This window comes from Ursus arctos, unplaced genomic scaffold (genome assembly GCF_023065955.2).
Source record: "Ursus arctos isolate Adak ecotype North America unplaced genomic scaffold, UrsArc2.0 scaffold_28, whole genome shotgun sequence".
NCBI lineage: Eukaryota > Metazoa > Chordata > Mammalia > Carnivora > Ursidae > Ursus > Ursus arctos.
The window spans coordinates 16,371,968-16,394,690 of NW_026622963.1; the positions used below are offsets into that span (position 1 = coordinate 16,371,968).

Sequence of the window (22,723 nt, forward strand, 5' to 3'; positions counted from 1 at the left end):
AATAAGAAATGTTTCTTTATTTATAGGTACATAGATAAGGTTGGGCAAGCAAGTTATTCATGAAGGTTAATTTTTTTTAATTTTTTGTTATTTATTATTTATTTTTTTAAGGTATTCTTTTTTTATAATACTTTTTTATTATGTTACGCTAGTCACCATACAGTACATCCCTGGTTTTTGATGTAATGTTCCATGATTCATTATTTGCATATAACACCCAGTGCACCATGCAATATGTGCCCTCCTTAATACCCATCACCAGCCTATCCCAATCCCCCCCCCCACCGAAGCCCTCAGTTTGTTTCCCAGAGTCTGTAGTCTCTCATGGTTCATGCACCCTTCTGTCTACCCCCCCTTCATTCTTCCCTTCCTTCTCCTACCGATCTTCCTGCTATTTCTTATGTTCCATAAATGAGTGAAACCATATGATAATTGTCTTTCTCTGTTTGATTTATTTCACTTAGCATAATCTCCTCCAGTCCCGTCCATGTTGCTGCAAATATTGTGCAATCATTCTTTTTGACGGCTGAGTAATATTTCACTGTATATATGGGCCACATCTTTTTAATCCAGTCATCTGTTGAAAGGCATCTCAGCTACTTCCACAATTTAGTTATTGTGGACAATGTTGTTATGAACATTGGGGTGCATATGGCTCTTCTCTTTACTACATCTGTATCTTTGGGGTAGATACCCAGTAGTGCAATGATTGGATCATAGGGTAGCTCAATTTTTAACTTTTTAAGGGACCTCCACATTGTTTGCCAGAGTGGCTGTACTGACTTGCATTCCCACCAACAGTGTAAGAGGGATCCCCTCTTACACATTTGTTGTTTCCTACCTTGTCAATTTTTGCCATTTTAACTGGCCTAAGGTGGTATCTCAATGTGGTTTTGATTTGAATTTCCCTGATGGCTAATGATTTTTTTTAATTTTAATGTTTTTTTATTATATTATGCTAGTCACAATACAGTACTTCCCTGGTTTCTGATGTAAAGTTCGATGATTCATTCGTTGCGTATAACACCCAGTGCACCATGCAGTATGTGCCCTCCTTACTACCCATCACCAGTCTATCCCATTCCCCCACCCCCCTCCCCTCTGACGCCCTCAGTTTGAACATTTTTTCATGTGTCTGTTAGCCATTTATACGTCTTCATTGGAAAAGTGTCTGTTCATATCTTCTGCCCATTTTTTGATTTGATTATTTGTTTCACGTGTATTGAGTTTGAAGAAGTTCTTTGTAGATCTTGGATACTAGTGTTTTATCTGTAGTGTTATTTGCAAATATCTTCTCCCATTCCGTGGGCTACCACTTAGTTTTTTTGACTGTTTCCTTGGCTGTGCAGAAGCTTTTTATCTTCACGAAGTCCCACAAGTCCATTTTTTCTTTTGTTTCTCTTGCTTTTGGAGATGTGTCATGAAAAAAGTTGCTGTGGCGGATGTCAAAAAGGTTGCAGCCTACATTCTCCTCTAGGATTTTGATGGATTCCTGTCTCACATTGAGGTCTTTCATCCATTTGGAGTTTATCTTTGTGTATGGTGTGAGAGAGTGGTCAAGTTTCAGTCTTTTGCATATAGCTGTCCAATTTTCCCAGCATCATTTATTGAAGAGACTGTCTTTTTTCCACTGGATGTTTTTTCTTGCTTTGTCAAAGATTAGTTTCCCAAAGAGCCGAGGGTCCATTTCTGGGTTCTCTATTCTGTTCCATTGGTCTATGTGTCTGTTTTTGTGCCAGTTCCGTGCTGTCTTGGTGATCACATCTTTGTAGGATAGCTTGAAATCCGGCAACGTGATTGCCCCCAGCTTTGTTTTTCCTTTTCAACAATTCCTTGGGGATTCGGGGCCTTTTCTGGTTCCACACAATCTTAAGGGCTATTTGTTCCAGTTCTTTGAAAAATGTCGTTGGTATTTTGATCAGGATGGCATTGAAAGTGTAGATTGCTCTGGGTAGCATAGACATTTTAACTCTGTTTATTCTTCCAATCAAGAGCCTGACAGATTCCCTGAGGAATTTTACCAAACATTCAAAGAAGAATAATACCTATTCTCCTGAAGCTGTTTCAAAAAATAGAAACAGAAGGAAAACTACCAAACTCATTCTATGAGTCCAGTATTACCTTGATCCCCAAACCAGGCAACGACCCCAGCAAAAAGGAGAATTACAGACCTATATCCCTGTTGAATATGGATGCCAAAATTCTCAACAAGATCCTAGGTAATAGGATCCAACAGTACATTAAAAGGATTATCCATCATGACCAAGTGGGTTTCATCCCTGGGATGCGAGGGTGGTTCAACATTCACAAATCGATCAGTGTGATAGATCACATCAACAAGAAAAGAGTCAAGAACCTTATGATCCTCTCGATGCAGAAAAAGCATTTGACAAAATACAGCATCCTTTCCTGATTAAAACCCTTCAGAGTGTAGGGATGGAGGGTACATTCCTCAATCTCATAAAAAACATCTATGAAAAGCCTACAGCAAATATCATTCTCAATGGGGAAAAGCTGGAAGCCTTTCCCTTAAGATCAGGAACACGACAAGGATGGCCACTCTCGCCATTATTATTCAACATAGTACTAGAAATCCTTGCAACAGCAATCAGACAACAAAAAGGGATATAAGGTATCCAAATTGGCAAAGAAGAAGTCAAACTATCTCTCTTCGGAGATGACATGATACTTTATATGGAAAACCCGAAAGACTCCACCCCCAAACTATTAGAAGTTATAGAGCAATTCAGTAATGTGGCGGGATACAAAATCAATGCTCAGAAATCAGTTGCATTTCTATACACGATCAATGAGACTGAAGAAAGAGAAATTAGGGAATCAATTCCATTTGCAATAGCACCAAAAAGCATACATTATCTCGGAATTAACTTAACCAGCGATGTAAGGGATCTATATTCTAGAAACTACAAATCACTGTTGAAAGACATTGAAGAAGACAGAAAAAGATGGAAAAATATTCCATGCTCATCAAGTTTTATTATCTCAAGTTCAAGATAAAATTCTCCTAGAAGGGTAATAGAGTTACTCTTATCTACCCCAGTATTGTCATTTAATCCTAGCCTGTTTAATTCTATGGAGCATAACTTTTAAATCATTATTTCTCTTTAAGACATTTTAAGGTCCCCATCGTTGTAAAAAGCCATCACACTTCCCATGCATACACAAACTTGGACCTGATTACCTTACCAGCAAGTCTTGAAACGCTCATGCTAAAGTGAATTGGAGTTAGGGCATACTTATTACATGAATCTTGGGTGATATCAATTGCTCGAGTCACAGCGTGCCACAGAATGTTTCTCCATATTATTATCTAAGAGGACAAAAAACAGAACTGTTATTACAGGGAGAACTACATCTCTCTGGTGCATATGGGTCATGCATGTTTTTAATTAAGTGAGAAAAAAGATGTTAGTATTAAAAAAATGACTCATTTCAGAGTTGGTTCATTGATCAACAAAAAATAATGAGAATGAGACATACACATCACTTGACTTTGGAGAAGCAATCTAGTGCCTTCATGTGGAGTTAAGAGAATTTCATTGATCATCCCTCATCTATATAGTCAAGAAAGCCATATCACTAATATCTGGCATGGATTACTGTATATGAATGCTCATAAAGTACTGACATTCTTAAAACCACATAAATCTCAGGATTTGGATATCAGATATTAGGGCACATGGAAATGTATGCATCGTATTCATTAGTTTGGGAAACCCATATAGGGGTTTCTTTATCAATGGATACCATCTCAACATATATGGGGAAAGCAAATTACCAAATCTTATATTATCTTTTCCATTGTCAGAAACCTTTACTGATGATATTTACATCAGTAACCCCAAAGCAGCCTAACATCATTAGAAACATAGCAACAATACATGAAAATCAGTCCGTTTGCTTAAATATTCAAATACATCTCTCACACTGGATTGAATACTAAAGAATGAAAAAAATCCCTCATTGTTAAAAACACTAAATTTAGGTAAAAATTAAAGGTATTTTCTTGGGATCAAATCAAGTAGTTCAGTCATACAGTGGGTAGGAAAACTTACATGGATATTCAAGTTACTCAAATGAGTAAATCTAATTGCCTTAGAGTGCAACTTTATAAGCCTGAAGGTCTACTCGAAAGGTATTTGTGACCAAGACTAACACATATCTCAACAGTTTAATGATGCATATATTGTGACACATCTTACTAATAGGAACAATAAGGGAAAATAGTTAAGGGGAGCCCCAAATGTGTCAAATTATTGGAATTTATTGACCATTGAGGGGAGGGGGTTGGGGGAATGGGTTAGCCGGGTGATGGGTATTAAGGAGGGCATGTATTGCAATGAGCACTGATTGTTTTATGCAAATAATGAATCATGAAACACTACATCAAAAACTAATGAAGTACTATTTGTCAACTACCATAATAAAAAAAAGAAAAGAAAAAATGAAAAGGATGAGTTATTGTGTAATTTGAAGAGAATAGATAAGTTTAGAAATTATGTTTCCTTTAAGTGATTTACTGATCAACAAAAAACACAATACCTGCAGAAGAAAAACAAGTATCCTTAAAATCCTGTCCTGGTATTGTAAACCTAAACTGAGCCTCAGTGTGATGCCATTGAACATGACTTTCAGGTAAACAGATCTCTTCAATACAATATGAGGTCTCAAAATTGATGCAGCACAGGATTCCCCAAGCATATATATACTTGGACTTAACTATGCTTACCAAAGATGGATACAGGCATCTATGAGGTCAAGGTGATTAGGATTTTGGTTGCATTGTATGTTGGAATCCCAGCTGATAGAGATTGCCCCAGGGACAGCAAGACCAACAGGGTTCTTCCTCTGGAGTCATTATCTAGGTGGACAGGAATAACAATCATGTCAAAACAAAGCACTTCATCTCTTATGGGCATGGGGCTCATTCATGCTTCTCTTTAATGGACCAATATAATCATTCCTGCAAAAATGACCCATTACATAGGCTATGTGACGTCAATTCACCAAACAAAAGTTTGACAAAGTATGTAAGTTTCTTGGCTTTGGAAAACTAATAGGAGATGTCATGTTGAAATAAGAGCATCTCATTGATCATTTTTGGTATATTTGATCAAGGTGTCATATCAGCAACATCTGACATGGTCCATTGCATTTCAACTTGGATAAAATGAAACAATAGGGATGCCTGGGTGGCTCAGCCTGTTAAGGGTCTGCCTTTGGCTCAGGTAATGATCCCAGGGTCCTGGGATTGAGTCCCACATGGGGCTCCTTGCTCAGCGGGGAGCCTGCTTCTCCCTCTGCCTGCTGTTCCCCCTGCTTGTGCTCTCTCTCTGACAAATAAATAAATAAATGAAATCTTTAAAAAAATGAAACAATAAATCCATATGAAACTTATTTTCTAGAAAACCAGATAATAATTGGAATTGTGTTTTCCTTCAATCTCTCAACCCATTTATGGGAATTTTCAGGCTGTGGCTGATAAACCATTTTTTTTATGTTAACAGTCCTCATTCATGTCCCACCATCAGCACAAAAATGTAATAATTGGGATGAATATTGCTACTCCTATACTCAAGGATAAGATTATAAATGGTGGAGATAAAACCAAGGCTCAGAAAATTTATTAAACCCATAACTAGCAAAGAAATTGAATAAGTAATGAAAAATCTTCCAAGAAAAGAGTCCAGAGCTGGATGGCTTCCCAGGGAAACTCTACAAAACATTTAAAGAATTAATATCTATTTTTCTGAAACTGTTCCAAAAAATAGAAGTAGAAGGAAAACTTCCAAACTCATTCTATGAGGCCAGAATTATCTTGATTCCAAAACAAAGACCCCCCTAAAAAAGAGAATTGCAGAACAATATCTCTGATGAACATGGTTGCAAAAAAACTCAATATAATACTAGAAAATCAAACCTAACAGTACATTAAATGAATTATTCACCTTGGCGCCTGGGTGGCTCAGTTGCTTAATCATCTGACTCTTGGTTTTGGCTCAGGTCATGATCTCAGAGTCATGAGATCAAGCCCTATGCCTGGCTCTGTGCTCACCATGGAATGTGCTTGGGATTCTTTCCCCCTTCTTTTTCCTCTTTCTCCCCTCTGCTCATCCCCCTTCTTGCCCTCTCATTCTCTCTCAAAATAAATAAATGAATAAAATATTTAAAAAATTATTTACCACAATAAAGTGGGATTTATTCCTGGGTTCTTGGGGTGGTTCAATATTTGCAAATCAATGTGAAACACCACATTAATAAAAGAAAGGATAAGAACACTATGATCCTCTCAATAAAGGCAGAAATAGCATTTAACAAAATACAACATCCATTCTTGTAAAAACCCGCAACAAAGTAGGGATACCTGGACATGCATCAACATCATTAAGACCATAAATGGAAGATGCACGACTAATGTAATCCTCAATGGGGAAAAACTGAGAGCTTTTCCTTTAAGGTCAGGAACAAGATGAATGTTCACTTTCAACGTTGTCATTTAACATAGTACTGGAAGTCATAGCCTCAGCAATCAGATGAGAAAAAGAAATAAAAGGCATCCAAATTGGAAAGGAAGAAGTAAAAGATCTACTATTTGCAGATTACATGATACTTTATGTAGAAAACCTGAAAGCCTCCACCAAAAACCTACTAGAACTGACACATAAATTTAGTAAAGTCAAAGGATACAAAATCAATGTATGCTAAGTGAAATAAGCCAAGCAGAGAAAGACAATTATCATATGTTTTCACTCATTTATGGAACATAAGAAATAGCAGGAAGATTGGTAGGAGAAGGAAGGGAAGAATGAAGGGGGTAAACAGAAGGGAGAATGAACCATGAGAGACTATGGACTCTGAAAAACAAACTGAGGGGTTCAGAGGGGAGGAGGGTGGGGGATTGGGATAGGCCAGTGATGGGTATTAAGGAGGGCACATATTGCATGGAGCACTGGGTGTCATACGCAACTAATGAATCATTGAACTTTATATCGGAAACCGGGGATGTACTTTATGGTGACTAACATAATATAATAAAAAATCATTAAAAAAAAAGAAGTTGTGGTCCATATGTATAATGGAATATTATTCAGCTATCAGAAAGAACGATTTCTCAACATTTGCTGCAACATGGACGGCACTGGAGGAGATAATGCTAAGTGAAGTAAGTCAAGCAGAGAAAGACAATTATCATATGGTTTCTCTCATCTATGGAACATAAGAACTAGGAAGATTGGTAGGGGGAAAAGGGATAGAGAAAGAGGGGGTAATCAGAAAGGAGAATGAAGCATGAGAGACTATGGACTCTTAGAAACAAACTGAGGGCTTCAGAGGGGAAGGGGGTGGGGAATGGGATAGGCTGGTGATGGGTATTAAGGAGGGCACATATTGCATGGTGCACTGGGTGTTATATGCAACTAATGAGTCATTGAACTTTATATCAGAAACCATGGATGTAATGTATGGTGACTAACGTAATAAAAAAACATTAAAAAACAAAACAAACAAACAAACAACTCTCTGAGGTAGCCCACGGAATGGGAGAAGATATTTGTAGATGACACTACAGATAAAAGACTGGTATCCAAGATATACAAAGAACTTCTCAAACTCAATACACAAGAAACAAATAAAGAAACAAAAAATGGGTAGAAGATATGAACAGACACTTTTCCAATGAAGACATACAAATGGCTAACAGACACATGAAAAAATGTTCAAAATCATTAGCCATCAGGGAAATTCAAATCAAAACCACAGTAAGATACCACATTATACCAGTTAGAAAGGCAAAAATTGACAAGGCAAGAAACAACAATTGCTGGAGAGGATGTGGAGAAAGGGGATCCCTCCTACATTTTTGGTGGGAATGCAAGTTGGTACAGCCACTCTGGAAAACAGTGTGGAGGTCCCTTAAAAAGTTAAAAATTGAGGTACCCTATTATCCAGCCATTGCACTACTGGGTATTTACCCCAAAGATACAGATGTATGAAGACAAGGGCCATATGCACCCCAATGTTCATAGCAGAAATGTCCACAATAGCTAAATCGTGGAAGGAGCTGAGATGCCCTTCAACAGATGACTGGATTAAGAAGATGTGGTCCATATATACAATGGAATATTATTCAGCTATCAAAAAGAATGATTTCTCAACATTTGCTGCAACATGGACGGCACTGGAGGAGATAATGCTAAGTGAAATAAGTCAAGCAGAGAAAGACAATTATCATATGATTTCTTTCATCTATGGAACATAAGAACTAGGAAGATCGGTAGGAGAAGAAAGGGATAAAGAAAGGGGTGATAATTAGAAGGGGGAATGAAGCATGAGAGACTATGGACTCTGAGAAACAAAGTGAGGGCTTTAGAGGGGAGGGTGGTGGGGGAATGGGATAGGCTGGTGATGGATAGTAAGGAGGGCACATATTGCCTAGTGCACTGGGTATTATACGCAACTAACGAATCATTGAATTTTACATTAAAAAACCAGGGATGTACTGTATGGTGACTAACATAATACAATAAAAACATATTAAAAAAAAAGAAAAGTTTTACGTGTTCCTTGCTGACTTGGACGCCTTTTATTTCTTTTTGTTGACTGATTTCTTCCAGTACTATGTTAGATAACAAAGGTGAGAATGGACATCCCTGTCTTGTTCCTGATCATTGATGGAAGCTCTCAATTTTTCCCCATTGAGGGTCTTACTCGTGGGTTTTACATTTATGGCCTTTATTATATTGAGGTATGTTCTCTCTAACCCTACTTTGTTGAGGGTTTTTTTTTTTTTATCAAGAATGGATGTACTTTGTCAAAGCTTTTTCTGCATCTATTGAGATATGGTTGTTATCCTTTTTTTAATTAATGTGGTGTATCACATTGATTGATTTGTGAATAGTGATCCACTCTTGCAGCCCAGGCATAAATCACACTTGCTCATCTTGAACGATTCTTTTAATGTATTGTTGGATTCAATTTGCTAATATTTTACTGAGAATTCTTGCCTCCATGTTTATCAGTGATATTGGCCTATAGTTCTGTTTTTTAGCAGAGTCTTTATCTGGTATTGGTATCAGTGTAATGCTGGCCTATTATAATGAATTTTGTACTTTTCCTTCCATTTCTATTTCTTTGAATAGTTTGAGAAGAATACAGATTAACCTCTTCCTTAAATGTTTCATAGAATTCAAGTTAGAAGCCACATGGCTGTGGACTTTGTTTATTGGAGAGTTTTGATTACTGATTCAATTTATTTGCTGGTTATCCAACTGTTAAGGTTTTCTATTTCTTCCTGTTTCAGTTTTGGTGGCTTATATGTTTCTAGGAATTTATTCATTTCTTCCAGTTTGTCCAATTTGTTGCCATGTGGTTTTATATAATATCCTCTTATAATTGTTTGTATTTCTGTTCTGTGGTGTTGGTTGTTATTTCTCCTCTCTCATTTGTGATTTTATTTTTTGGGTCCATTCGCCTTTGTCTTTGATAAGTCTAACTAAGAGTTTATTAATTTTATTATTATTTTTTTCAAAGAACCAGCTCTGGGTTTCATTCGTCTGTTTTTTTGTTTGTTTATATGTTTCTATATAATTTGTTTCTGCTCTGATCTTTGTTATTTCCCTTCTTCTGCTGGCTTTAGGCTTTTTTTTAAATTTTTTTAATTATATTATATTAGTCACCATACAGTACAGTACTTTTTTAAAAAATTCTTTTTGAGCTCCTTTAGGTGTAGGGTTAGGTTGTTTATTTGATATTTTTCTTATTTCTTAATGTAGGCCTGGATTACTATATATGTCTTCTTAAGACCACTTTTGCTGCAACACAAAGATTTTGGACTATTGTGATTTCATTTTCATTTGTTTCATGTATTTTTTTCTTCTTTGATTTCCTTGTTGATCAACTCATTGTTTAATAGCATGTTGTATAACCTTCATGTATTTGTAATCTTCTCCAATTTTTTCTTGTGGTTCATTTCATGTTTCATAGTATCATATGAAACATATGAAAATATGCATGTTATGATCTCTGTCATTTTGTACTTGTTGAGACCTGATTTGTGAACTAGTATGTAATCTATTCTGGGGTATGTTCCATGTGCATCTGAAAAGACATGTGTATTCTGTCACTTTAAGGTGGAATGTTCTGAATATATGGGTAAGTCTATTTGGTCCACATTCAAAACCATTGTTTCTTTGTTGATTTTCTGCTTAGATATCTGTTCATTGATATAAGTGGGGTATTTAGTTCCCCTACTATTATTGTATTATTATCAATGAGTCCCTTATGTTTGTTATTAATTGTTTTATATATTTAGGTCCTCCCTTTTGGGAGCATAAATATTTACAAATGTTAGATCTTTCTGTTGGATAGACTCCTTTATTATGATATAGTACCTTTCTTCAGTTCTTGTTAGTTTTTGGAATAAAATCTAGTCTGTTGAATGTAAGTATTGCTACTCTTTCTTTTGATGTGCTATTGCATGGTAAATGTTTCTCCATACCCTCACTTTCTTTTTTCTTTTTCTTTTCATTTATTATGATACATTAGTGACCATACATTACATCATTAGTTTTTGATGTAATGTTCCATGATTCATTGTTTCCATATAACACCCAGCGCTCCATGCAATATATGCTCTCCTTAATACCCATCATCGGGCTAGCCCATCCGCTTCCCAAAACCCTCAGATTGTTTCCCAGAGTCTATAGTCTCTTGTGGTTCATTTCCCCCTTTGTTTACCCCCACTTCATTCTTCCCTTCCTTCTCCTACTGATCTTCCTGCTATTTCTTATGTTCCATAAATGAGTGAAGCCATATGATAATTGCCTTTCTCTGTTTGACTTATTTCACTTAGCATAATCTCCTCCAGTCCCCTCCATGATGATGCAAAAGTTGGGTAATCGTTCTTTCTGATGGCTAATATTTCATTGTATATATGGACCACATCTTTTTATCCATTCATCTGTTGATGGGCATGTCGGCTCCTTCCACAGTTTGGCTATTGTGGACGATGCTGCTGTGAACGTTGGGGTGCATATGGACCTTCTTTTCACTACATCTGTATCTTTGGGGTAAATACCCAGTAGTGCAATTGCTGGGTCATAGGGTAGTTCTATTTTTAACTTTTTGAGGGACCGCTACACTGTTTTCCAAAGTGGCTGTACCAACTTGCATTCCCACCAACAGTGTAAGAATATTCCCTTTTCTCCACATCCTCTCCAATATTTGTTGTTCTTGCCTTGTCAATTTTTGCCATTCTAACTGGTATAAGGTGGACCATAACCTCACTTTCAATCCGGAGGTGTCTTTAGGTCTAAAACGAGTCTCTTGTGCACAGCATATAGATGGGTCTTGGATTTTTATACATTCTTACACCCAAGTTTTTCCATTTCAGTGTTTTGTCTATATCCACTCAGTCAGTATTGGCAGATATGTATTTAATGCCATTTTATTACTTTTTGTCATTGTTTCTGAAGATGCTCTCTTTTCCTTTCTACTCTTTGTCACTTTTGGTCTTTCCTTTCCATTCAAAGAGTCCCCTTAAATATTTTTTTTCAGGGCTGAGTTAGTGGTCATGAACTTCTTTAGTTTTATTTGTCAGGGAAACTCTTTATCTTTCCTTCTACTCTGATAGATTTTGTGGGTAGGGTATTCTTTGCAGTAGATTTTTCCCATTCAGCATGTTGAATATATCACGCCACTTTCTTCTGGCTTGTCAAGTTTCTATGGAGACATCTACCGCTAGCTTTATGGGTCTTTCCTTGTAAGTTGGGTACTTCTGTCATGCTGCTTTAAGATTTTTTTCTTTATCACTATAATTTGCAAATTTAAATAGGAGAGGTCATGCTGTTGGCCTGCTTTTGTTGACTTTAATGGTAAGTCTCTATTTCTCCTGGATTTGGATGTCTGTTTCTTTCCCCAGATTGGGGACGTTTCCAGCTAATATCTCCTCAAATAAATTTTCTGCCTGCTTTTGCCTCTGTTCTTGTTCTGGACACCTATAATACAAATGTTACTACATTTTATGGAGTCACTGAATACCCTATATCTATTCTTGTGTTCCATAATTCTTCTTTCTTTCCTTTTTTTCCAGCTTCATATTTTCCCATTATTTGTCTTCCATATCACTTAATTATTCCTCTGCTTCTTCCACCCTCATGGTCATTACATCCATTCAGTTTGGAATCTCAGTTATTGAATTTTAAATTTCTGACTCTTTTTAAACTCTTTTATATCTGTTGTAAGGGCCTCCCTGGTGTCTTCTATGCTTTTCTCAAGCCCAGTGAGTATCTTGGTGATTATTGCTTTAAATTCTCCATAAGGTGTATTACTTATATCTGTTTTTATTAGATCTCTGGCCATGACCTTATCTTGTTCTTTTGGGGGGATGAATTACACTGTCTTGGCATTTTGTCTAGCTCTCTGTCTCCTTCTCTGAATTAGAAAACCCTGTTATGTTTCCTGCTTCTGAGAGTAATGGCTTTGTTAAGAAGAGATCATATAATATCCAGGCTGCTTCAGGGAGTGTCTTTGCTGTGTGATGCATGCACTCTGTTGTTGTGTTTTGGGTACTCTATCCTGCAGGCCAGTCATTTGTAAATGCTCTTCAGTGGGTACTGTTTAGAACTTGGTCAGAGTGGGTGAGTTTTAACTCAGTGTGCTCTGGTATGCATGTTAAATGAGATACGACGCTATTTGTGATAGCACTGAGGCTTTGCAGAACTCTATAGCCAAAAGATGTGGTATGATTGGGGGTTTATGCTGGTCTTTTGAGGAAGGGGTTCACCACACTGGGAATGAGGCAGATTTGAACTACAAAGGGCAGAGTTGGCACAGGAAAGGTGTGTGTGACCTGAATAAGCAGGATAGGCAGTCACTGTAGGCATTGTGCTATTTATATAAGGTGGTTCTGTGTTTATACTGAGGGGTGGGGAAGGGAAACAGTGCCAGCCGGCTCCTCTGTCCCTGGAAAGGGGTCTTAGTGCTTGCTGTCCTCAGGGAAGCACTCTAAAGAGAGCAAATTATCTCCTCCACGAGTGTCTCAGGTATTTTTCAGTCACTGTCTTCACACTGTCTGACTCCAGGTTTTTTCCTGCTTTCTCTCCAGGAGCAACAAAGTGCCATCCATATTCTATCCCAACCAAGCTGGCTATCATTTAAAAATCCAGACTTTAGGTACAGGATGTGGGCAAAGACCTGTCCTGGGCTTCTGGGGAGGGATTCAGTGTGCTGAGACTAAGGGAGATTTAACAATGAAGGACAGCCTTGCCAGACCACAGGGTCCTAGCATGTGGAAAAAGCAACTATGCAGCCAATTTCAGGGATGGGCTGCACTTCGCAGGTGACTCTGCATTTATGTTGAAGGGTGTAGAAGGAAACAGAAATCACTGGATCCTTTGTACCCTGAGAGGCCACTCTGTGAAAGTGACCTGTCACAGATATGGTCCAAGAGGATCAAATAAAAACTGTATGGTGACTAACATAATATAATAAAAAATCATTAAAAAAATAATCTCCCACAACAGTGCCCCAGGTTATACTCAGACCCCACCATTTGCCCAGGGTAGATTGCTTGCCTTTTCTCCAGGAGAAGGGCAGTGCCCTCAAATATCAATCACAAAAAAAGCCTACAGAATATAAAACTATAGTCCTGAAAACCATCTTATTGCAAACATAACAGAAATGGGCCTCTAAGATTTTCCCAGGCAATGTATTGGTAGATGTGTTTCTCTATGTGATGCCAAGAGTATTTCACTCTCTCTTGCTTTTTCCATGTGAGAAGCCCAAACTGCCCATGATTTCAGTGATCCATTTTTACCAAAATCACATCTCAACGCATCCTACTTTTTGCCATGTGGCCTCCTCTGTCTAGCTGCTGCGGAGAAGGATCAGTCAGTACTCATGCTGAATTCCTGTTAATTCAGTATGATTTGATGATTATCTAGTTGTGTTTCAGTCAGAGATAACAACTGGATTATAATCTTCCAGAAATCTGCAGGAAATCTGACAGGGATCTTCCAGAAAAAAAAAAAAAGTGTTGCTTGAAAGGAAGTGGAAAGCTGATACACGTCAGGGGCTGATATCCCCTCTTCAGAAGGCTGGCTAGGGTAATCAAGCAGGGAAGCTATGGCTGGGAAGCCTCAGTAGAGGCAATTTCCTGAAACACACAATGTGGATACCATGGACAGAGGGTTGCTTCAATGCACCTCACCAGAAAACCAAATTGCACCCAACATACAGTGATATGTCATGAAACAGACCTGCATCAGACAGAGGGTGCTCAACCTGAGCACTTGATGACAGGGGGTGAGGAATGTAGCAAGAGGCTGGAAACAGAGTGGAGAATTACCTGATATTTTAGAGGGTGTTAGCTGCAAAGCAAAAATTACAATTCCAGTGGAAATGCACAGAACAAGAGTGGAAATACAATAAAATCATCAATGGTCATCAAGGACCAGAGCCACCAGGAAAGGCCTTCGAACCTACCATTCTCATCTAAGGCATTCAAATAACTTCAGAGGATTCAATTAAATGTCATGTAGAGGTAGCCAGGGAAGATGCCCACCACCACACGCTGAAAGACACAAGCAGAGGAGGGGTGATAAGCAAGGGCTGCAAAACTGAACCAAGGGGTCCTACACTCATTGGGAGTCAGGTGCATGTGACAGGTGCTCTGGCATGTGCTGCCTGGGGCAGCCTGCCAAGGGGCAGATCTATAGGTACAGCCTGGGCCCAGCAGGACAGCCGCCAGTTGCCCAAAGGGGCCCATGTCCACCATCTCGATGGGCTCATGGGGCAAGCCGTGAAGCAGCAGGACAACGTCAGCTGCAGGCAGACTGATGGCAGTGTCCCTGCACTTTCAGGTCCTCATCAGGGACCCGGCCCGCATTTCGTTTCCCTCCATGTGTTATGGCCCATGGGCGCATATCCAAGGGGAAGTAAACCCTCCCCAGAAAACAGGGGCTCCCACCCCAAAGCCAGTGCTACTGTCGCTGGCACCATCACCACCTCTGCCGACGTAATGTGGGCCCCCAGAACCCTTCACGATGGCCTAGGCAGCTTTGCTCCAAGCCCACAGGCTTCCACTCACCTCCCATGGTGGAGGTCGCACCGACACCCTGGCCACCAGGCATGCTGAAAGACATGAGGAGACCAGGGTGGCTAAGCAGGGCTCCCAGGGGGGCATCCTGTGAGGAAAAATGTGTTGGCGGGTAAGGCTGAAGGCCTGTGTATCTCTTGGGGCCCTGGAGGCCCATATTCAGGCCACAGCCAAAGCTGGGACACTTGAGGGATTGGTCGCCTCAAGCCCCAAAGTGCAGCGCACTCCCAGGTCCACAAGGATGGCCGGGTTTCTGACCCCAGGATGGTCCCCTCCATTGGGCCTCAGCGTAATCCTATTGAGCATGATTTTTAGGTCATCATCTCTCTTCGAGACAATATGAGTTCTCATCATTGACCCAAACAAGGCAGTGGCAACAGGTGCATGTGTGCTCTCCCACCCTGCCTGGAACCAGCTTACCCGGGGGTGCTTCCTGTACAGCGGTATGCCCTGGGGGCACGAGACATTGGATCCCTTCCCGGGGCTGGGTCCAGCAAGCCTTGGGCCTCAGGGTGGCATCTTTGTCTGGGCACAGGGTCTGGGGAGAGAAGGGTAGGCCAGCTGTCAAAACGCCTTGCTCTGGGGCACCTGGCCCTGCAGCCAAGGGCTGCCAGCCCTGAGCACCTGGCACTTTGTGGCAAGGGCTGAGGGCTGTGCGCACAAGGCTGGGGAGGCGAAGGAAGGAGCAGGGTATAGGTTTACCGATGCCTGGACCTGGAGGCCAAAACAATGGAGAGAATGGCCCCCACGGGCGCCGAGCCCAGCTGAGGTTGCCCCCAGTAGAAGGCCAGCACACAGGCTTCCTGAGAGGTACCAGGCTGGGAGCACGTAGTGCAGTGTGAAGGGTGTGGGCCTGGTAGGTAGGGCGAGGCCCTCGCCCTCCCACGGATGAGGCCATCGGTGGCACCCAGAGCTAGGACCAGCCCTCTAGGACACGGGGAGTGAGTGCCCCTAGGCTCCCAGGGTCCCCAGGGTCAAGGAATGGCTCTTGGATAATGACCTGCACCACACCAAGGCATGCTGCCCACCACCCGCCATGGAGGAGGGCCCTGTGCCTGCACCTGCTGGGCCTTTTCCCCGGGACCACTGCCCTGAGGTTTGGAGTGCCTCGACGAGGGACACAGGGCCATAGCCTGCTGTGCCCAGGGACTCGCAGTTTCCCTGCCTAGGCCTGGTCGGCCCTTCCTGTCTCGGAGGCCCAAGGGATCAGGGAAGGTGCTCTGCAGCTGCCCCAAGGAGTCCCAAAGTCCTTGGGAGTCGGGTGCATGTGACAGGTGCTCTGGCCTGTACTGCCCGGGGCAGCCTGCCAAGGAGCGGGGCTACAGGCACGGCCTGGGTCCAAGCGGGACAGCCTCCAGTGGCCCAAAGGGGCCCATGTCCACAATCTCGATGGGTCTATGGGGCACCCCCTGAGGCAGCCCAGCAACGTAAGTTGCAGGTGGGATGATGGCAGCGTGTCCGCACTTTTGGGTCCTCATCAGGGACCTGGTCCGCTTTTCATTTCCCCTCCATGTGGCATGGCCCACGGGCGCACGTCCAAGGGGAAGTAAACTCCCCAGATAACAGGGGCTCCCACACCGAAGCCAGTGCCACTGTCGCCGCACCATCACCACCTTCGCCGACCTAACGCGGGCCCCCAGAACCCACCACGATGGCCTGGGCAGCTTCGCTCCAAGCCCACAGGCTTCCACTCACCTCCATGGTGGAGGCTGCGCTGACACCCTGCCACCAGGCACCCTTAAAGACACGAGGAGACCAGGGTGGCTAAGCAGGGCTCCCAGGGGGCATGTCCTGTGAGGAAGAATGTGTCAGTGGGTAAGGCTGAAGGCCTGTGCATCTCTTGGGCCCCAGGAGGCCCACATTCAGGCCACAGCCAAAGCTGGGACACTTGAGGGATTGGTCGCCTCAAGCCCCAAAGTGCAGCACACTCCCAGGTCCACAAGGATGTCCGGGTTTCTGACCCCAGGACGGTCCCCTCCATTGGGCCTCAGCGTAATCCTATTGAGCTTGAATTTTAGGTCATCATCTCTCTTCGAAACAATATGAGTTCTCATCATTGACCAAAACAAGGCAGTGGGGACGGGTGCCTGTGTGCGTGCATGCTCTCCCACCCCGCCTGGAACCTGCTTACCTGGGGGTGCTTCCTGTAGAGCAGGATGACCCGGGGCATGAGAGTTTGGACCCCTTCCCAGAGCTGGGTCCAGCAAGCCTTGGCCCTCACGCTGGGATCTTCGTCTGGGCACGGGGTCTGGGGAGAGAGGAGTAGACAAGCTGTCAAAACTCCTTGCTCTGGGGCACCTGGCCCTGAAGCCAAGAGTTGCCTGTCCCGAATGCCTGGTGCCTTGTGGCAAGGGTTGAGGGTGGCACGCACAGGGCGGGGGAGGTGAAGGAAGGAGCAGGGTGCAGGTTCACCAATGCCTGGACCTGGAGGACGAAACAATGGAGAGCATGGCCCCCATGGGCACCGAGCCCAGCTGAGGTAGCCCCCAGTAGAAGGCCAGCACACAGGCTTCCCGAGAGGTACCAGGCTGGGAGTGTGTAGGGCAGTGTGAAGGGTGCGGGCCCAGTAGATAGGGCGAGGTCCTCGCCCTCCCACGGATGAGGCCATCTGTGGCACCCAGAGGTAGGCCCGGCCCTCTAGGACACAGGGAGCCAGTGCCTCTGTGCTTCCAGGGTCCCCAGGGTCAAGAAATGGCTCCTGGACAATGACCTGCACCACACCAAGGCATGCTGCCCACCGCCCGCCATGGAGGAGGGCCCTGTGCCTGCACCTGCTGGGCCTTTTCCCCAGGACCACGGCTTCAGGTCTGCAGTGCTTCGATGAGGGGCCCAGGGTCATCGCCTGCTGTGCCCAGGGACTCGCGGTTTCCCCACCTAGGCCTGGTCGACCTTTCCTGTCTCAGGGGCCTGAGGGATCAAGGAGGGGTGCTCCGCAGCTGCCCCAAAGGAATCTCAAAGTCCTTGGGAGTCGGTTGCATGTGACAGGTGCTCTGGCCTGTGCTGCCCGGGGCAGCCTGCCATGGAGCAGGGCTACAGGTACGGCCTGGGTCCAAGCGGGACAGCCTCCAGTGGCCCAAAGGGGCCCACGTCCACCATCTCAACGGGCCCATGGGGTATGCCCTGAGGCAGCGTGACAACATAAGTTGCAGGTGGGATGATGGCGGCGTGTCCGCACTTTTGGGTCCTCATCAGGGACCCGGCCCGCCTTTCATTTCCCCTCCACGTTTTATGGCCCACGGGCGCACGTCCAAGGGGACGTTAATCTTCCCTGGACATCAAGGGCTCCCACCCCGAAGCCAGTGCCGCTGTCACCGCTGCCATTGCCTCCTCCGCCGCCACCAGACGCAGGCCCCCAAACCCACCCCGATGACCTGGGCAGCTTCACTCCAAGCCCATAGGCTTCCACTCACCAAAGATGGTGGAGGCTGCACCGACACTCTGGCCACCAGGCACGCTGAAAGACATGAGGAGACCAGTGTGGCTAAGCAAGAGTTTCCTGGGGGGCCTCCTAGGAGGAGGAATGGGTTGGCGGGTAAGGCCGAAGGCCCGCGCATCTCTAGGGTACCTGGAAGCCCACAGTCAGGCAACAGCCACAGCTGGGAGACTCGAGGGATTGGTCGCCCCAAGCCCCAAAGTGCAGTGCTCTCCCAGGGCCCCAACGATCTCCAGGATGCAGACTGGCATGGTCCCCTCCATCAGGCCTCAGTGTAATCCTATTGAGCATGATTTTTAGGTCATCATCTCTCTTCGAGACAATATGAGTTTTCATCATTGACCCAAACAACAGTGGGGACGGGTGCGTGCGTGTGTGCTCTCCCACCCCACCTGGAACCTGCTTACCTGGGGGTGCTTCCTGTAGAGCAGGATGACCCAGGAGCATGAGAGTTTGGACCCCTTCCCGGGGCTGGGTCCAGGAAGCCTTGGCCCTCATGATGGGATCTTCATCTGGGCACAGGGTCTGGGGAGAGAGGGGTAGGTCAGCTGTCAAAATGCCTTGCTCCAGGGCACCTGGCCCTGCAGCCAAGATCTGCCTGTCCCGAATGCCTGGCGGCTCATTGTAAGTGCTGAGGTCAGCGTGCACCAGGGGAGGCAAAGGAAGGAGCAGGGTGCAGGCTCACCAATGCCTGGACCTGGAGGCTGAAACAACGGAGAGTGTGGCCCCTGCAGGTGCTGAGCCAGGCTGAGGTAGCCCCCAGTAGAAGGCCAGCACACAGGCTTCCCGAGAGGTACCAGGCTGGGAGCGCATAGTGCAGTGTGAATGGTGAGGGCCCGGTAGGTAGGGCGAGGCCCTCGGCCTCCCACGGATGGGGCCATCTGTGGCACCCGGAGCTAGGCCTGGCCCTCTAGGACATGGCGATCCAGTGCTCCTGGGCTCCCAGGGTCCCCAGGGTCAAGGAATGGCTCCTGGACAACAACCTGCACCACACCAAGGCATGCTGCCCACCACCTGCCATGGAGGAGGGCCCTGTGCCTGCACCTGCTGGGCGTTTTCCCAGGACCACGGCCTCAGGTCTGCAGTGCTTTGATGAGGGGCCCAGGGTCATCGCCTGCTGCGCCCAGGGACTCGCAGTTTCCCCACCTAGGCCAGGTCAGCCTTTCCTGTCTCGGGGGCCTGAGGGATCAAGGAGGGGTGCTCCGCAGCTGCCCCAAAGGAATCTCAAAGTCCGTGGGAGTCGGGTGCATGTGACAGGTGCTCTGGCCTGTGCTGCCCGGGGCAGCCTGCCATGGAGTGGGGCTACAGGTACGGCCTGGGTCCAAGCGGGACAGCCTCCAGTGGCCCAAAGGGGCCCACGTCCACAATCTTGATGGGCCCATGGGACACGCCGTGAAGCAGCGTGACAACGTAAGTTGCAGGCGGGATGACGGCAGCGTGTCCGCACTTTTGGGTCCTCATCAGGGACCTGGCCCGCCTTTCATTTCCCCTCCACGTTTTATGGCCCACGGTCGCACGTCCAAGGGGAAGTAAACTCTCCCCAGATAACAGGGGCTCCCACCCCGAAGCCAGTGCTACTGTCGCCGCTGCCATCGCCACCTCCGCTGACCTAACACGGGCCCCCCGAACCCACCGCGATGGTCTGGGCAGCTTCGTTCCAAGCCCACAGGCTTCCACTCACCTCCATGGTGGAGGCTGCGCTGACACCCTGGCCACCAGGCACCCTTAAAGACACGAGGAGACCAGGGTGGCTAAGCAGGGCTCCCAGGGGGGCATGTCCTGTGAGGAAGAATGTGTCAGCGGGTAAAGCTGAAAGCCTGTGCATCTCTTGGGCCCCAGGAGGCCCACATTCAGGCCACAGCCAAAGCTGGGACACTTGAGGGATTGGTCGCCTCAAGCCCCAAAGTGCAGCACACTCCCAGGTCCACAAGGATGTCCGGGTTTCTGACCCCAGGACGGTCCCCTCCATTGGGCCTCAGCGTAATCCTATTGAGCATGATTTTTAGGTCATCATCTCTCTTCGAGACAATATGAGTTCTCATCATTGACCCAAACAAGGCAGTGGGGACGGGTGCGTGCGTGTGTGCTCTCCCACCCTGCCTGGAACCTGCTTACCCTGGGGTGCTTCCTGTAGAGCGGGATGCGTTGGGGCACGAGAGTTTGGACCCCTTCCCGGGGCTGGGTCCAGCAAGCCTTGGCCCTCACGCTGGGATCTTCATCTGGGCATGGGGTCTGGGGAGAGAGGGGTAGACCAGCTGTCAAAACTCCCTGGTCCTGGGCATGTGGCCCTGTAGCCAAGAGCTGCCTGTCCTGAACGCCTGGTAGTGTGTTGCAAGTGCTGAGGTTGGTGTGCACAGACCGGGGAAAGCGAAGGAAGGAGCAGGGTGCAGGTTCACTGATGCCCATACCTGTAAGCCAAAACAACGGACAGTATAGCCCGCTGCGGGAGCCGAGCCCAGCTAAGGTAGCCCCCAGTAGAAGGCCAGCACACAGGCTTCCCGAGAGGTACCAGGCTGGGAGCGTGTAGCGCAGTGTGAAGGGTGCGGGCCTGGTAGGTAGGGTGAGGCCCTTGCCCTCCCACGGATGAGGCCATCGGTGGCACCCAGAGCTAGGCCCAGCCCTCTAGGACTCGGGGTGCCAGTGCCCCTGGACTCCCAGGGTCCCCAGGGCCGAGGAATAGCTCCTGAACAACGGCTTGCACCACACCAAGGCATGCTGCCCACCGCCCGCCATGGAGGATGGCCCTGTGCCTGCACCTTCTAGGCCTCTGCCCCAGGACCACTGTCTGAGATCTGGAGTGCCAGGGCGAGGGGCCCAGGGCCATCCCCTGCTGTGCCCAGTGACTTGCAGATTCCCTGCCTAGGCCCGGTCGGCCTTTCCTGTCTCAGGGGATGGTGGGATCAGAGAGGGGTGTTCCGCAGCTGCCCCAAGGAATCCCAAAGTCCTTGGGAGTCGAGTGCATGCGGCAGGTGCTCTGCCTTCTTGCCCAGGGCAGCCTGCCGAGGGATGTGTTTCAGGCATGGCCCTGGTCCAAGTGGGACAGCCGCCAGTGTCCCAAAGGGCCCATGTCCACCATCTCCACGGCCCATGTGGTGCGCAGTGAAGCAGTGGGACAATGTCAGCTGCAGGCGGGCTGATGGCGGCATCCCCACACTTTTGGGTCCTCGTCAGGGACCTGGCCCGCCTTTCGTTTCCCGTCCACGTGGCATGGTCCACGGGTGCATGTCCAAGCGGAAGTCAACCCTACCCGGACATCAAGGGCTCCCACCCGAAGCCTGTGCCACTGTCATCGCCTCCATCGCCGCTGCTGCTGCCGACCTGACGCGTTCCCCCGAATCCACCCCGATGGCCTGGGCAGTCTTCCTCCAAGCTCACAGGCTTCCACTCACCTCCCATGGTGTAGGCCGCGCCGACACCCTGGGCACCAGGCACTCTGAAAGATATGCGGAGACCAGGGCAACTAAGCAAGGGCTCCCCAGGGGGGCCTCCTGGGAGGAGGAATGCGTCGGTGGTAAGGTTGAAGACCCGCGCATCTCTAGGGCACCGGGGTGCCCACAGCAGGCCACAGCCACAACTGGGAGACTCAGGGGATCCGTCACATCAAGCCCCAAAGTGCAGCGCTCTCCCAGGGCCCCAAGGATCTCTGGGATGCTGACCCCAGGACATTCCCCTCCATCGGGCCTCAGCGTAATCCTATTGAGCATGATTTTTAGGTCATCATCTCTCTTCGAGACAATATGAGTTCTCATCATTGACCCAAACAAGGCAGTGGTGACCAGTAAATGCGTGCGTGACTGCATTCTCTCATATCCCTCCTGGAACCTGCTTACCTGCGATCGCTTCCTGTAGAGAGGGATACCTCAGGGGCATGAGTCTTTGGATACCTTCCCCTGTTTGGGTCCAGCAAGCCTTGCCTCTCCCAGCAGCATCTTCGTTGGGATGGTGTCTGCGGAGAGATCCATAGGCCAGCTGTCAAAACTCCCTGCTCCGTGGCTCCTCCCCCTGTCGCCAACATTTACCAGTCCTGAATGCGTTTTGGGACTTGGCACCTCTTGAGACTGCCAACATGATCCTTGATCCCTATTGAAGCACAGCATTTTAGGAAATCTCTGCCCTTTATTTCAAACCATACCAGTGGTTTATTTGGCTCCCAAATGATTTCAGACAATGTTAAT

The 22,723-nt window shown here is 46.2% G+C and overlaps 7 non-coding genes across 7 annotated transcripts; all 7 read right to left on the bottom strand.

Moving 5' to 3' along the window:
- Positions 1-3,086: 3,086 nt before the first annotated feature.
- LOC113263822 (small nucleolar RNA SNORD115) lies at positions 3,087-3,148 on the bottom strand. Its single transcript, XR_007190848.1, has one exon. It is a non-coding gene; the product is annotated as a small nucleolar RNA SNORD115 (small nucleolar RNA).
- Positions 3,149-4,620: 1,472 nt separating this feature from the next.
- On the bottom strand, positions 4,621-4,701 carry LOC113263820 (small nucleolar RNA SNORD115). Its single transcript, XR_003319410.1, has one exon. It is a non-coding gene; the product is annotated as a small nucleolar RNA SNORD115 (small nucleolar RNA).
- A 10,693-nt stretch (positions 4,702-15,394) lies between these two features.
- Positions 15,395-15,475, bottom strand: LOC113263813 (small nucleolar RNA SNORD115). Its single transcript, XR_003319404.1, has one exon. It is a non-coding gene; the product is annotated as a small nucleolar RNA SNORD115 (small nucleolar RNA).
- Positions 15,476-17,097: 1,622 nt separating this feature from the next.
- On the bottom strand, positions 17,098-17,178 carry LOC113263817 (small nucleolar RNA SNORD115). Its single transcript, XR_003319408.1, has one exon. It is a non-coding gene; the product is annotated as a small nucleolar RNA SNORD115 (small nucleolar RNA).
- Positions 17,179-18,812: 1,634 nt separating this feature from the next.
- Positions 18,813-18,893, bottom strand: LOC113263816 (small nucleolar RNA SNORD115). Its single transcript, XR_003319407.2, has one exon. It is a non-coding gene; the product is annotated as a small nucleolar RNA SNORD115 (small nucleolar RNA).
- A 1,625-nt stretch (positions 18,894-20,518) lies between these two features.
- Positions 20,519-20,599, bottom strand: LOC113263814 (small nucleolar RNA SNORD115). Its single transcript, XR_003319405.1, has one exon. It is a non-coding gene; the product is annotated as a small nucleolar RNA SNORD115 (small nucleolar RNA).
- A 1,626-nt stretch (positions 20,600-22,225) lies between these two features.
- Positions 22,226-22,306, bottom strand: LOC113263815 (small nucleolar RNA SNORD115). The gene has a single exon (XR_003319406.1). It is a non-coding gene; the product is annotated as a small nucleolar RNA SNORD115 (small nucleolar RNA).
- Positions 22,307-22,723: the final 417 nt, after the last annotated feature.